Source organism: Zosterops lateralis, assembly GCF_965231275.1.
Source record: "Zosterops lateralis genome assembly, chromosome: Z".
Lineage (NCBI taxonomy): Eukaryota > Metazoa > Chordata > Aves > Passeriformes > Zosteropidae > Zosterops > Zosterops lateralis.
The window spans coordinates 24,028,138-24,045,091 of NC_139800.1; the positions used below are offsets into that span (position 1 = coordinate 24,028,138).

General features: G+C 36.3%; 1 long non-coding RNA gene across 3 annotated transcripts; it reads right to left on the reverse strand.

The window, feature by feature from the left end:
* Window positions 1–4,166: 4,166 nt before the first annotated feature.
* Window positions 4,167–16,674, reverse strand: LOC310922329. 3 transcript variants are annotated; one of them, XR_014592402.1, is made up of 4 exons: window positions 16,609–16,665; window positions 16,316–16,363; window positions 5,850–5,941; window positions 4,167–4,364 (listed from the first exon to the last, which is right to left on the reverse strand). It is a non-coding gene; the product is annotated as an uncharacterized lncRNA (long non-coding RNA). The 3 variants fall into 3 exon arrangements; XR_014592401.1 differs by lacking the exon at window positions 5,850–5,941 and having other exon boundaries at window positions 16,609–16,674; XR_014592403.1 differs by lacking the exons at window positions 4,167–4,364; window positions 5,850–5,941 and adding an exon at window positions 6,664–6,721 and having other exon boundaries at window positions 16,609–16,658.
* Window positions 16,675–16,954: the final 280 nt, after the last annotated feature.

The window sequence follows — 16,954 nt, forward strand, 5'->3', positions numbered from 1 at the left end:
CTGGTTATATTTTTCATGTTAAAGTGATAAATTACCTTGTAGACATGGTTGTTTTTTCCACTGCATTTCCTTTCCTGAGTTCTCTATTTCCTATCTCCTATAGGCAAATATTCCTTTTACATTTAGCAGAACTATTACACTTCATGTTTATTCCCAATAAAGAGCTGGTTCAGTTTTCTTTAAGAACACCATGATAATCAGAACTATGATAAGAGTTTTGACAGTTTTTATGAATTTTGATGTAATTCTTAGGAAAGTACTTTTCACAGAGCTGGCTACTACCAGCTGAAAGTCAGAAGAAAATTTCTAATTTCTCTGCCAGCAGTTTCCTATGAAGAGTATTTCTATTAAATGTTTAATCAAGTACAAGCCCTTTCACTTGGGATGGTGGTCAATCTTTCCTTTCTAATTAAGACATTTTGGGGAGTTCTGTATTATAATTATGGAGTTGTCCCTCTCCTCTGTATTGGTCCCATATATTTTTGTCCCTAGTATTTAGCAGAATTTCACTTATCATCAATAAAATATTTAACAGATCTTAAAAAACACCAAAAATACTATCTAAACCATACTTTTTGATATTTTACTCCATCTGACTAAAATGTTCGTTTAGTATTCACCCCATCCCTCAGATTTTATATCTATCTCTTACTGTAGAATAGATGGGGCAATATGAGAGAATACACCCTGTAAAAATTGAAAGTCTGATCAGCAGATAAAAAACCTAGATTTTTCCACATATGTAAATAGTCAGTAAAGTTGGGTAATATATATTTCCATTGTAAAATGTCAGCGAAAGGGTTTGGATGTTGTCGAAGTTAAGAAGCCAGTCTTCAGATCCAAGAGATACATTCACCTACTTTCAAGCAAAGACCTTCATTTCACATTCAGGATGGTATTTAAGTAGAAAAAAAAATAGAAACTTTTTTTCTCTGTTTTAGGTGTGTGTGATGTAGTTAATAAAAATGACAAAGTTCTTATTTTCAAATAAAAATAGAAAAAATAATTTATGCACAATTGCATGGACATTCCCTAAATTGTAATCAAGAATGAAAATCAAGAAGTTTCACGCAATTTTATTCAATTTCCATAAATCTCTTGGTAGTTGTGACTTTTTGTTGGATTCTTTTTTTTTTTTTTAAAGGTCTATTATATTTTCTTCCAGATATTTTTGGCTTGGTTTGAAATATCATATGGATCAGCCTGTGGATTTATTTGATAGTCTTTCAGACTGAGGTCCTCGGCTTAATTAATAGTGCAAGTAGAGAAAAAGAAAAGGTACTATCAGCTGTACTGTGTGCACCAATTCAAAACAATTGACTTAACTTTCTCTGGGGAAAAAAAAAAAAAAAAGAAAAAGCTTAAGGCAGGAATAGAAGCAAAATCATAACTTACAGACTGACAAAATCTCACAGTTTTCCTCTATCCATGTGTAGATCCCCCATAAACCTCAAGTTGCAAGAGATTTAGTGATTTAACCCATCCACCAATAAGCTACATATGTTCTGTATTTTATGATATGAATTGTACCATGATATTTTTACAATGAGCTTCATAATAAAGTACCTTTTATAAGAAATTTCTTGTGGTGGCTATTTTACTGAGAGTCCTTTATTATTCTTCATGTGGGGAATGACATTCCTGACTTCAGTTTCTTTATCATTCATTATTATAGATGGATCATAGAAAACTAGCATATGCCCTTCTATGTGTCTACTCTTTAGCCTGAAGATTACTGCATGATTTCCTGTCTTCTCATCTGAAAAGTCCTATCAAGCATCTTACTATCCTCATCTCCCATTTTAGCTTCTCAGTCTCTCCTAAAAGTGACTTTATTTACTATCCTCATTCATTTACAGCAATGCTCTCTCTCTCTCTCTCTCTCTCTCTGTGTGTCTCTCTCTCTACACACACACACACACACATATATATATGTATATATATATATATGTGTGTGTGTGTGTGTGTGTGTGTGTACCCTTACCTGTCAATGTTAGCTTGGCAATGTTGACTTGTAGACAATATACTGAAAATGATCCAAGCATGGTGCTTACATCCTACTCTGCTAGTCACTTTAGTAACTCTCTGCTCTTCAGATGGATTAGAGAGGAAGGTTAAATTCTAAGGAACTAATTTGTTGAAAAGGTGAATGTAGATAACTTAAAAAAAAAAAAAAAAAAAAAAAAAAAAAAAAATTATACACCAGGCCTACAATATCTTTCCTTCTCACTAAATATTGCTGGGTAACTTTTAGATGTAAAGAAGAACAAATGCCATAACATAAAACAAGATTGTTACCCTTAGGTAACAGATTGTTGGTGCAGAGTTAAGGTAAAAGCAAGCACATACCTTTTCAACACGTTAGGATCTTTCTACATTGAGTATAAATTTTAATTTAATAACTTAACAGAATGAATAATATAGGAATGCTCTTCACTTCTTACCGTTAAGTAGTCAGGACGGCAAATAACGATATAAGTCTCCAAATCTTCTTGGAGGACATATAACAATGTTTATTAGAAAGCAAAACTTTTTTATGCACTGTTCCAATACCACTGGATGTGATTGGTCATTCAAACTAACATCCCTTCATAAACATCTTTGCAAGTAAACAAGTTGGCAAAGCAGCAGGTGCAGAGTCTCACAGCTCCTCCAGAGCAATGCAAGAGAAAGTCTATCTGACCAGGCATTCAGCATCCACAACTTCTAAAAGACAGATAAATTTATTTTGGCCATTTTATCATTCCTTTTCCTTTTTTAAATTTTCTCAGAGATTTAATGGCCCATTTTCTGGTGTAAATCAAAATAGCTTCAATTATGTCAATTATGTAAAGCAGATAATATTGGCCCAGTATTTTAATTGTAAGTGTACATGAAGTCAAACTTACTTGGAGGATGAAAGTCATTGCATGACACTCTGACAGATTACAGAAAAGATGTGGCTGTCCACATTAGTTAGTGAACTTTAATGGTTAAATACTTTAAACCTATTCCTTTTCTCATACAACTATTTGAACATTTTTCTGATCACATAATCTGACAGTGGACTCATAGAATATCCTGTACTGGAAGGGATCCACAATGTCCATCAAAATCCAACTCCTGGCCCAGGACAACCCCAATGGTCTTTGAACTCTGTCAGGCCTGATGCTGTGATCGTTCCCTGAGGAGCTGTTCCAGTCCCCAGCACTCAGTGAAAAGCCTTCTCCCGATATCCAGCCTGATCTCCCCTGACACAGCTTCATGGGTCCATGTTACTGCTCATGGGTCCTGTTAGTGGTCATCAGAGACAACCCCAGTGGTTATCCCTGCCCCCTGTGAAGAAGCTGTAGCTGCAGTGAGGTCTCCTTTCAGTCTCCTCGTGTTCAGGATAAACAGACCAAGTGATATTGGATGGAAGTCCATCAGAAGCAAATGAGCCCTCAAACATGAAAAAAAATTTTACTGCTTCACAAAAAAAGAATCTCTGTAAGTACAATAGTAGAAGCTCTCATTGTTGCTAAGATACCATCTCCTGCTTGCTTGCTTGCTTTCTCGCTTTCTTTCTCTTTCTCTCTTTCTCTCTTTCTCCCTTTTCCTTTCCTTTCCTTTCCTTTCCTTTCCTTTCCTTTCCTTTCCTTTCCTTTCCTTTCCTTTCCTTTCCTTTCCTTTCCTTTCCTTTCCTTTCCTTTCCTTTCCTTTCCTTTCCTTTCCTTTCCTTTCCTTTCCTTTCCTTTCCTTTCCTTTCCTTTCCTTTCCTTTCCTTTCCTTTCCTTTCCTTTCCTTTCCTTTCCTTTCCTTTCTCCTTTCCTTTCTCCTTTCCTTTCTCCTTTCCTTTCTCCTTTCCTTTCTCCTTTCCTTTCTCCTTTCCTTTCTCCTTTCCTTTCTCCTTTCCTTTCTCCTTTCCTTTCTCCTTTCCTTTCTCCTTTCCTTTCTCCTTTCCTTTCTCCTTTCCTTTCTCCTTTCCTTTCTCCTTTCCTTTCTCCTTTCCTTTCTCCTTTCCTTTCTCCTTTCCTTTCTCCTTTCCTTTCTGCTTTCCTTTCTCCTTTCCTTTCTCCTTTCCTTTCTCCTTTCCTTTCTCCTTTCCTTTCTCCTTTCCTTTCTCCTTTCCGCCCCTTTCCTTTCCGCCCCTTTCCGCCCCTTTCCTTTCCTTCTTTCTTTTCCTTTCCTTTTTCCTTTCCTTTCCTGAACTTCCCTGAACTTCCTGTTTTTTGACCCCTTGGAATATCTGTTGATTCTTCACTCTTTATTGCTGAATCACCCATTAAGATTCCAGACCATAAAACTCCCCCTGCCTTTCCCTGTGCCACCAATGCCGAAGTCTCCTGAATTCTAGGCAAAGATTCTTAATTGAAAGGATCGCGTTTTCTTCTTCTTGTCAGTTTCTAAAAAAGAACTAATGTACATGTGTATTTTCAGAATTATTTGAACAACAGCCATGAGATTTTTCCATGTCCAGTAAAAAACTGTTGTTTCTTTTAGGTTCTCTTCCTTATTTTTCTTTTATAGAGGCCATGGCATGACTCATCAAAGCAGGATAAATTTCTGAGGATCCTAAAATATTATGATTGGGATTTAGGGAGATGATGGACCATTTTGTCAGTTGCTAGTAACAGCAACACTGCAGCTTTCAAGCCTTCAAAACTCCAAGAAAAAAGCCATGTATAAAGAAGTACCAAAAAAGAAGTTCAATGCTCATTTCAAAAGGAACTTGGACAATTTATCTATCACATTGCTGTGTAAACTTCACCTCTTTAATTTACAAACTTACTTCTAAAAGTATGTCTTTAAGTCTGCTCAGAATCTCTGTCTTTTCAGATTTGGATAGTTAAGTGTTTATCAGCCTTACAAGTAGCTTCCTGGAGCAGAAGAATAAAAGCCACAGCATTTGGCCTTACTTGTTCAGATGTGCAACAGTCAATAAATCTCTATTTCAGACAGGGTAAGACCACTACCTGTTTATGATCTAAGTAAAATCTTATACATGAAGACACTGTAAGCTTTTATCAGTCAATTATTTGTACATTTTTCTATGTTTGAAGCTGTTTTTTCTGCAAGCATGGTATGTATAACGGGGCTGGATAGACTTGTAGGCTCAGGCCAATAATGAAACTACCAAAGTTTAGCAAGTTAATACATATTGTGTCTCTGCTTTTGTAAATCCTTTGTGCAGATGAGATAATGAAACAGCTTTCAGATAATTTTCATGATGATTTGTCTGTTACAGAGTCATAATGTGCAAATGGAACACAGCTGAATCTCAGCTGATGCTCAGTTATCTGATGAGCTGCACTGACTTGACAGTGTTTACACCCTGAGAATGGTAAATGTGGGCAAGGTTTGATCAAGGTAAAGTTCTTATCCAACTGAAAAAGAAGTAGAGTCAAAGAACTAACAAGACTTGATCAGAACTACTTAGTGGTCCTCATGTCAGATAGGAGTATAATAATGTTAAAAATGTAAAGCAAGTTACCAGAGAAAACTCTTTCAGGGAAGTTTAAAAGCAAGGAAAAAAAATTAAAAAAATCTTTTGTCACACACTTGTCACAGCATTACCTTCTATTACCATATACTTAATGCAGTAGAAGAGTAACTAATACAAACACAGAACAGTACTTCTATGCTCAGGTCATCAGTTATGATAATACAATATAAAATACCAAAGTTTGCACTAAACAGAGGTCTAATACATGCCTAAGCTTATCGATTACACTAGTTTATGTGATAATAAAAGCACAGACGTATGCACACATCTTTTGCAAATAATAAAAATTATTTGTCTTCGGCTATCTCCTTTTTTGTGCTTTCACAGCAATTCAAAAGTCATAACAGATAATGGGAAAACAAAGTGTTTGCATTTCATAGATGACCTTGGACAAGTTGCTGGATTTGTCTGTATTGCAGTTCCAGTTTTGTGCAGGAAACATTCACTTGCTGTAAACACTTGTGAGGACCTGCAATTCTTGATGATATGAAAGAAAGAACACTTTTTGGTAATTAAAACTGAAGCAAAATTAATAAAGTGATTAAGTAGGAACATTGCCATTTATCTAAAACAACATATATATTTTTCAATTCCCAACATGTTTTACTAAATTTAAAAAAACCCAAACTTTTTAATACATAAAAAATTAAAATTAATATAGATATACTCTAGATAAGTATGTCTCTTTCATTGAATGAAAAAATAAAGTTTTTTTGTGATAAGTAAGGAAATTATTTTTAAGAAGTGGGTCTAGACCTGCTCTCTCTCTATAAATCAAGTTGATTTAGCTGGTTTAGCCTGCTCTTATTTTCTTTTTTCTTTTTTATTTTTTCTTTTTTTTTTTTTTTTTTTTTTTTTTTTTTAGTTTGTCCATGTGAGCTTTGATACATCAGAGAAGTAGGATTTTTTTTTTTTTAATTTTTTTATATATAAAAAGTCCTTATGTCATAGTTGGCATTTGCCATATGTTCCTGTTACTGGGACATTATATACTAACTACAGACTAAAGCGTGAAAGATAATGACACTTAAAAAAAAAAAAAGTTGATTTGCATGAGAAATAAAGCAGTCCTTGGTATTTATCTTCTGCTTATAGCAAGGGAAATTTAACACAAAATTTGGGCAGCAGCTTTAGCTGATATCCTGAGTGTTAACCCTGATATACCTGTGCAGCCCTGATCAAGGTGATTGGACAGATCATGGTTTCAGCACTGGTCAATTCAACCTTTTTCAGTGAGGATCTCTGCTCTTAATGTAACTAAAAAAAAACAAAAAGAGATTTTTTTCTCTTTTCATTCAACTCTGTTGTCTTTTCTAAAAGGCTTGTGAATACCTATTCTGTCCCCAATGGGTTCCACTGACTTGCCATGTATTGGATGCACCAGAGAGTTGAAGGACAATGAGAGGCCAGTCCAGGCTGTGACTGCAGGTCACAAGGGAGCTGTTGTGCCTAAGCTGGGGGGCAGTCAGTGCACCCTATGGCCTGTGAGGTGCTTCTGTGTCTGCCTATGCTGTGCAGATGCACCTGGGATGGAGCCACACACACCCTCTACCTCTCACCCCAGTCAGACTTTGCTTATCTCGCCATAGCCTGAGCCCAACACCTTTTATGCACCTCCAGTTATGACTTATGAACTTCTGCAGGAGAGTGAAGCACTGGAATGCCTCAGGGCAAGTGATGCTTTCTATTTGTATGTGGGGTTTTTTATTTTTATTTTATTATCTTATAAAATAGCTTAATCAATGGACTCAAGCAGGTAGTAGAAACTGAGACTTCTGTTTATGGGGAAACTTTTGAGATTTATTTTGGCCATTTGTAAGTAGTGCCGACAACTGAGCTCTGGAGGAGGAAGAAATGGAAAATGGCACAATGTACTTATTTTGGTGTGCAATGAGTCAAAATTTACCCCCCTTTCCAAGGGCATTACAAAGCAAGAAAGTGACAGGATTGTCCTGTTTATGATGGTTTTTTTGTGCATCCGTGTGAAAATAAATAGATTATTCCATATGAATTCCAAATAAAATTTATGACTAAAGTAAATTCTTCTTATGGATATTGATTGTATTGACTGAAAACTCCTTCTTACAAATTCTCTTGTTTGTATAACATAAGTGTTATAACTTGGCTGAAAAAAAATGGGATGTATATAATGAATTTTGGTATTGCATATTTTACTTAACAGCAAACTGAAAAGCTTTAATTTTTCAGAGATTTGTGTTCTGATTTCCAATAGAGTAGTTGAATTGGCAAAAGAGGGGTTTTGTTTTGGGTTTTTTTGTAAAACTTTGGATAATCCTGGGGTTCGGTGTTGGTTTTTTTTTTTTGTTGTTGTTGTTTTTTTTTTTTTGTTTTTGTTTTTTTTTTTTTTAATACTAGATTGTCTCTACAATCCTGCCTGTATTTTTGCACTCAAATAAACTTAAATATGAAAGTTAGAACCAGAACAATTGCTGGAGCCTGTTCCTGTTTCTCAGGACTCTCCAGACACTGTAATTTTTGTTTCATCTATGCCTAACCTAGAAGAGAAAAACTCTCTTGCTCACCTCCCTCTTCATTTTTTGTTTTTATGATAATTTAGCTAAATAATTACTGTTTTCTGCTGATATACATTTGCTTATAATGGAAGGGCAAAAGAAACTAAATCTCAAAATGCATTAGCCTGCATTCTCACATGAGTAAGGTTAAATTGCTCCCATACTGCTCAGCTGAAGTGATGGCATATTGTGTAGTCTTTATCTCCTGCTGCAATCACCTGTCGTCCTCATATATAAAGTTATATATATATCTCCTCACAGGAGAGCTTCACTACAAGCATAATCATAATAAGACAGTGATGCTCACTTAAGACTTCTAGTATCAGCCAGGATGCTTGCTTTCCTCTCAGATGGCTCCACAGAGCAGTCATTCCTAAACTGGACCCTTAGGTAGTCAGATGAAGGCAAGAGGAAAAAAAATTGGACCAATGCTCCCAGCAAATGTTTAGGAAGAGGCTTAGTCCAAAAAACTGGTTCCTGGTCCAGAGAGACAAGCAGTAAATTGACATTGGGTTGATTATATGAGGTTCAACATGGAATAACAGATTATTCTCACTAGGTGCAGAATTAATGATAATAGTGCAACAGGTGCAGCATCTGGTTCTCACCACAAGGCTGTGCAAGCAGAAAGTCAGATTTTTACTGTAGACAAGGAAATAGTGTGCAGGTCATGGCAAAAATAACACACAACAAATCACCTAACAAAACACTTCATTTAGTGGCAAGTCAATTTATGTCAACAATAGTTAAATATTCTTGGGTCACCATTAGTCGAGATTTGAGGTGGTGTGGATGGTTCGATCTAAAAGTTTTAATCTGGTTTGCTTAGGATTCTCCATTTTTTAGCTTCTGTGTTTAAACAGGAAAATGATAATTGAGAGTGGCCAAACCGTGACATATTCCATTTATACTGATAGCCAAGTTCAAAATGCCTTCTATTTCAGTCCTTTCCTTTTGTCTGCAGTTTACAGCACATGATAGATCCCTGTGTTCCCTGTGCCTCTCTTTCTGCTGCAAATATACAGAATAAAATACTTTTTTGCATTATAGAGTCAAAAGAAGTGACAGGTAGAAGATGCAAAGGGTTGACTGGCTGGTGGTGAGTGTAGGAGCAGTTTTACACATGAACCCTTCCTGCTCCCAGCCACATGGTAGACTCATAATCTTCAGGCTGCATACCTGGGCAGGCATGAATGGGACACAATTTGTTGAACTAACCCAAGCATGTAAATTCGCATATATTCCAGTTCTCTCTGAGGCCATACAAATATGTATATATATACGTATGTGAACATGCATATAAATGGAATTCTGCTCATTTTTCCTTGAAGAAACAATCTTCAGTAAGGAGTTATGGAGATCTACTTTTTTATGCTGCTGCATACTGAGAATCTAAAGCACTCGGCAAGTAACTGAGTACATCAGGATCAAAAATCTTTGGCAGAATCAACAAAGTAAACCCAGGCCTCTTCACTCAATTTCTTTATTTTTTTTCTGCTGCCACAGAGTCATTTATTTTACCTTTGCACATATCAGGTTAGCAACACTTTAGGTTTATAATTTGAAACCCAAGGTTTGACATCCTGGACTGTTCATTCTTATGCCACAAGCAGATGTCTGTGCCTATCCATACTCATCTTGTGCCTTAGTTTACTGATCTGAAAAATAGCAATAGGCTCAATATGGTCCTAACTCTAGGAAAAATTCTGTCAACTACATTGATTGCATAAAAACTTAAGGATTTAGCCCTATGCTGACAGTGAGTAAGCTGGAGTGAAAATGTTCTACATGTGCTATTTGACCTCTACAGTTGAGGATTTAAAACTTTAATTATAGGAACGAGAAGATGAGAACAGATTCTGAGTTAGCTACTTTTTTTGAATAGATATTCAGACTCCAGGGGGAATAGTGATTTGCAGGCTCATTGAGGGAGAAAAAGGATGTCCTTTCTTTCCTAGGTGTACGGGGGGAGGAACAAAAGGGGGCCTTGATATCATTCCATTAGAATAAATCACTTCTCAATCCAGGCGAGAATTTATATCAGAATATTTGATATTTGAAACTTTACCAACAAGAACAAATCGGAGAGGGCATTTGATTATGCAGGGCCAGATCCTGCTAAACCTCCCTGAGAGGTGTCTGACTGAATTCAGGAGCAGATCAGTATGCAGGAAGTTACCTGGATAAGGCTTTTAGACAGTGGAGTCTATGAAAGAGAGAGCTGTGTTGCCTTTTTGTTCTGGAGAGAGCTGGCAGTGGACAAATTACAGGAGTAATAATCATACAGCCTGACCTCCAGCTGCCATTGAAATCAGTGATTTTTTTTTTTTTCCTTTGACTCCAGCAGAGACAAAACAGGATGGTTAGGGTTAATTAATTAATTACTTTCCAGAAAATGCTTTGAGATCCTCTGATGTAGAGATCCTATATAATGGCAAAGTGGCACTGTAATCCACAGAGATGTTTAGAGAGCTGTCATTCATCGATAACATTATATAGAATTCAACCATTATAATTTAGTAAATCTGTTCATTTTTTTCCATTGGGGCAAAGCGATATTTTTAGGTTTTAAATTTCCTAACAACAGAAGCAGTCTGGGAACAGGCAAGGGAAGAAAAACAGTAAAAAATGTGGCTGATGGGCCTCTCTAGAAACAAAATATAACATAAATATGCCAGAACAGTTAAACCCTTTGCTGAGACATTCTCCTCAAAAAGGCTATGTGTGTCTGTGTGTGTGTATAATATCATTATTTGATGTGTAGGTTATTTCTTTTTGAAATTGAGCTACACATGATATAGATTTCAAAAGGCAACAAATGAACAAATGATATTCCAGAAGGTGAGGTAATTTCTTCCTTGGTTTAGGGGGTTTTTTTGTTTGTTTGGTTGGTTTTTTGGAGTTGGGGTTTTTTGTTTGTTTGGATTTGTTTTGTTGGTTTTGGTTTTGTTTGTTTGTTTTTTATTGTTTGAAAAGAAAAATAACCTTGAGTACAATAAAACAATTCTCCTCTCTTTCTTACCCTACCCACATTTTTAAAGCTAATCCCCGAGTATTTTTTTGTATATTCTCACAATTTCATTTTCTGTCATTTCAGACTCTTAAAGAGAAATTATTCCAAAGCACCTCTAAAATTAGACTTATGAGCCTGAATACATATATTTTTAGAAGACATAAGAAAGTTCAAATTCCTGTCCCAAATTATTATTATCAGTAACAAATGGCCTGTGTTCTCATTCAGCCATAGATTGCAGTACATCTTACCAGCAGTCATTTATTTTTGTAACACCCTGACAACATAGTACAGTATTACCATTCCCATCTTATAGATGAGAAGAACCAAGGCAGAACGATTAAACAAGTCACCCAAAGTTATACAAGGTCTGGGGCAGAGCCAGGAACAAAGTCTCTTGAGTCCCTGACCTTCATATTAAACACAAGATCACTCTCCCTCTGTTTCTAGTTAGAGCATTCAATTCACCCCATCTGGTGTGCATGTGTAATTTGTACCGGAGGGGTAATTCATCCCTAGAGGAGGGCAGGCGGGGCTTGCATGGGGTGTCAGCTGTGAGCTCAAGATTTGCATAGCCTGAACATTCATTGAAATGAGAATTCCTCCCAAGGAGCATCTCTGGAAAACACATAAAAAGGGGCAACACAGAATTCTGTTTGGAGGTCTCCAAGCTTTCAGAAGGTGATTTTCCTCAACTGTTTTCTTCCTTTGATTGCAGAGCTAAGAATCAAGTTTATGTGTCAATAACCCCAGGCTTCATTTGCTACCTTGAAACTGTCATTTAGTGTTTGGGACAGGTGATCATTTAACATCGTCTTCTTAAGCCTGCAGGGGACAGGCTCTTGATGGTGAGTGTGTGCTGATAGAACCAATCCTTTACGTGGCCATCATATGCTTAATTAGCCACTACAAAACGAATGCCTCTCAGCTATCAGTGTCATCATCTGAGCTCAGTAGCATTCCTTCCAGAGCAGCACTAAAGATTGGAGGGAAATAATTGCAATAACATTAAGGAAAGCATTAAATTAAATGTAGCTTTGGGTGTATGTGTGTGTGTGTGTGTGCACATACATATATGTGTGGATACACAGAAATATAGATATTGTCTGGAGATTGTAGAAAAGTTCTCACTTCATGTTGTAAGAAAAGCTCCCTGGATACTGGAGAATTGTTTGTCTGTTAATTGACAACCTAACTGATTACTGTTTTTCTTCACGGTACCAGTTAGGACATAAAACTGATCTAATGTGGTGGTAGGTTGTCCTGGGAAGATTCCAAGACAAAAGGATCAAACTCAGGAAATCTAGGATATTAGGATAGGAATCCTAATATTTTGATGATTAATTAAAATGAAATATTGAACTGTTTAGATTATTCTAGGGTTAAAATTAAAAGCATATGTTGTCAGAAGACAGAGACCTGACCAATGTGAATCTGAAACTTTAAAACTTCAGCAATTTCAAAATATCAGGAATAGACAAATTGGACTGGTTCGCTCTCTCATCAATTTTCTCATGATTTAATCCTGTTGTCATCAAGAATTTTCCTCCAGAATGATGTCACTGTACGAAAGTGAGAAGAGAATCAAGCTTAGTATCTGTGCTTAGAGCAGCAAGCAAGATAACTTGATTTGTTTTTTGGCATTACAACAGGCAAAGTGTCACTTACTTAAGTCCCTAACTTTTACAGTCATATTGAGCTGTTTCCTGTTCAGGGTGAAGTCAATGAGTGTTTTCCACACGACTTCAGCAGTCAATAGACTCATATTTACTTAATAATTTTCTTTCCCAGGGAATAAAACTACTTTTGTTGACTTCCCCTGTAGAGTCTGATCAGGAAAACTCTTATGAACAATGTGGTTTCCTGATTTTGGCCCTCAGCTCGACTGAACAGGGGCTAAGAGTTCTTGGAGGGCAGAGGAATCTCCTGTCTGTGTGGAGCTACCAAGTCCTCACCTTTCCTGACCACCCGATTCAGGAGTGTCGAGATGGGTCAAAACAAGTCTTCAGTGTCCTTTAATACTTTGTCACAGGGTTCAGTTTTTTCATTTGGCCCTTTGTCTCTAAAACAGACTACTTGGAGATATTAATTTTGGAGGCCAATGCCTGGATTGGTGGAAATTACATACTCATCCCTACTTCTTCTCCATCCCCAGACTTCCTAGATCAATAACTTTGCAGAGGGATCTCCAGTAACCCTTGCTCAGGCACAGATTTCTTCAGAGGAGGTAGAGCTACTCACATGAGTAAAGCTGAGCTGGATCAGTCCCAAATATAATATTAAATCCTGGCAGTTCCAGAACTGTAGCTTTAACAAGGCTTATTTGAGATGAAGGAACATTATTCAGTCCTCATAACAGCAGCAAGATTCTTATTATACAACATTTAAAAGCAATAATTTCTGCAGATTTAACCTCATAGATTTTCTAATACAATAAAATTAAATTTAAAAACCCTGAATGCAGCAGATATAACCCCTTCATGTGCAATTAGCAAATTTTAAATAGAAATTTTAATATTAACATTATTCTTTATGCTTCGATGAGTGGAATATTATTTAAATTGATATGACATAAGAGGATATAAATAATTCCTAAGTGTAGATCTAAACTTGAATTTCAGACCACATTGAAATGACAAAACATTATCAATTCCCTATTTTCCAATCTATCATTCATTACAAGCCTGATGACACATTTTTTTCAAAGAGATTAAATTAGCATTAGAGTGCCAATAAACATTATAAGTAAATATATAAAGATATTCTGAAAATCTGGTATAATATAAAAATAAATGTTTATGCTCCACCAAATTTCATCTTCTTTCTGGTGGCTTAAAAAATATTGCAAGCAGACACATACATTGAAAGTGAACTGCTGCTATCTTCCCTGCAATAAAAATGTAAACATATGAAACAGTAGAAATGTAATGTAACTAAGGACTGTTCTTTATTCTAAATAAATCTATTGTCTATAATATGGAAAATGACAAGTGACATTTTTACTAAGGAAATGAACTAAAAATGTTCTCTATACTGCTTCATAAAAGTTAGAAGCAATAGTTATTTCCTCTTCCACAAGGTATAAGACTAAACCTATGAAATCATGGCAATCTATGACTAGAAAAAACCCTATTATCCTTTTTTTTTTTTTTTTTTTTTTCTTGTTGAAGTATTAAGGTCAGGCCAAGAAGGTCAGATATGTTGCAATCTGAGTAACTTTCTTTCATTCACTTTTCTTCATAATTTTAAGATTTTCCTTTTTTCTTTCCAAGGAAGGTTTGTTATAAGGTTTTGGCTTTGGTTTGGTTTTGGTTTTCAAATTTTTTTCAGTTTTGGTTTTGTTTGGTTGGTTGTTTTTTACTGACTGCTTCATCAAGAAATATGTAGATAATTATTATTATATTACTAATAATATTTTAGTTGTGTAGGATGATAACACATCTATCAGATACCAGACCTCTCTAATTATAGGAAGTCACTTTTGGCTACAGGCAATTTAGATGCTTTGAAGAGAAAAGTGTAAGATACTTATCCAAAAATCCTTTGACCAAAATTCCCTGTCAATTCAGTCAGATTTGGCCTTTTCAAGGAAAAAAATACATTGCTGCTTTTATTAAGCAGATAGGAAGCTTATGACAAGAGTCGGGCATTAGGTAAACTTTCTCTCTTCAAGATGCTTAATCTGAGGTATGAAAAAATTATCTCACCTAAAGCTTCCCCTTCTATTTCTCACAGTGGTCTTCAGAAGACAAAATATGTTTAGCTTTCCCAAGATCATCAGGGCAGAATAATTGCCAATCCATACATTTCTAGATTGTTTGATATCTGCAGCCATGAAATACACACAGCCTAATGTCCTCTCTGACACGTGAACCCACTTTCCCCATACCCTCGATTCAAGGTCAGAGTTTTGCCCATTTCATTTTTAAGGTTATGTAACAATCCAGGCTTCCATTTGATATCAGTGTTTTTAATGAAAAATCCACTTTGCAAAATCACTCAAAACCCTCATCACCTGAAATAGGCGGGACCCAGGTCACAGGATGAGAGGGAGAGTGGAAGAAGTGCTCTCCACACATCGTGCCTGGGCACTGGTGCTTTTTGATGTTATGGATAGTACAGGTATGTGCTTCGACAGTTGGTGAGGCCAGGCATGCACACAGGTGTTTAAATCCCTAATAATTACCTTGCAAATTACCTGTGCCTTAAACTCTTCATGAAATTATAAATGTCTGTAATTACATGACCTTGACATCATAAATTCTTACAGGCCCCTTGGCAAACTCTTCACCAAGAGTAAATGGCCAGAATGGTAATGAAGTTGATAGAGCTGTACTGAATGGATAAAGTCAGTGCCTCTTCAAATCTACAAGTCAAAATAACAAAAGAGGAGGGGAGGGGAGGGGAGGGGAGGAGAGGGGAGGGGAAAGGGAAAGGGAAAGGGAAAGGGAAAGGGAAAGGGAAAGGGAAAGGGAAAGGGAGAGATAAATAGCTGAATGTCAAAATTAATAGGTAGGTTGACACAGGATTTTGAAGATTAACAGGATGAAGAGGATCTCCCAAGGAAACAAGAACGAGAGAAAGACAGAAGGAAGGAAAGTCTTGATTTTTTTCCCCTGGACATTGCTACTTAATTATGAAGGCTAAAAACCAAACCAAAACAAATCAGAACACATGACACTAGCCTCTATTTAGTCTCTCTATGATTTATATAATTATTCAAAGATACCTCCATGCAGGAGAGAAAAGAATTCTCTATCTCAAGGGTTCATGGAAGTATAATACATTCTCAGTTATAAAGCTTCATGAGAAAGCAGTCACTTTACAGTAATAAAGGCAAAATAATTTTGTTTTCTTATACATATCAAAGCTTTCAGGCTTCCTATCCTCTCTGTCAGAACAGAGCTGTTCTGTATAGGGTGCTTCTCAGTACAGCCAGAAGTTTTCAAAGTTTCTGTGGCAAGTGAATGAGGGAAAAAAATGTCAAAAAATATCCTAGAACTAACATGAACTTTGTTCTTTCTGCAGCTAAGAGTAGAATGGCAAATAAGGGGAAGTGCTTGCAGACACAAGCTCATCAGCCATATACTCAGAAGCATAAGATTTGATTAACCTTAGTGTGTGCAGGTACAAAAGCTGCTCTGAAGGTAACTTTATTTTCCTTTTCTTCTTTCCTTTGAAGTTATAGGGCTAGCTTTTCAGTTTAGCTCCGGTCACTATTTCCTATTTTGTATGATCAAGCATACAGTCTATGTAATGACATTCACAATGCACACACCGCTTTGAAAGCATAAAATAACTCACCAAACTAGTCCATCCCTGCTAAGGACAGGCACAGTTCTTCTTGTTGACCTGGAAGACATTAGGAGAAATGAGTATTTAGGGATTTTAAAATGTATACTGATACAAATGACTCTCATCTGTAGATGTGACCACACCAAAATAGAACAGCAGCACAGCAAGCTGTCAATGGAAAAAAAAAATTAAAACAGGGAAACAAAAATGTTTTCACATTCCTTTCTGCTATTTCTCCTTTGTCTGGATTAGCAACAGCATGGCTAAAATTGTGCCAGACCCAAAAGCCAGCAGTTTCATACTTCAACTGTGCTAACGTAGGAAGGTTGGCTTTGTTTTCACTCCAAGGCTGGAATAACATAACTGGCTCATGACTGGTTATGCACTTTCCTGGTTCGACTTTGTCCTAAAGGCAGCCTCCTGTGATTTTGCCTCTCCTAGTCTTGAAGGGGCCACATAGTTGGCTCCTGTTGTACTGAGTGGATATGATCACTTGAGTGATCATTTAATAAAATATTGAAATGTAAATACGTAGACACAGTTATTCACTCAGATTTCAGAATAATCACCATCATGGAGGGAATTAACACAGCTCTACATATAAAGCATTCAAAGAGAAAACATCAGAAAAGATTTCTCTTTTTCAAC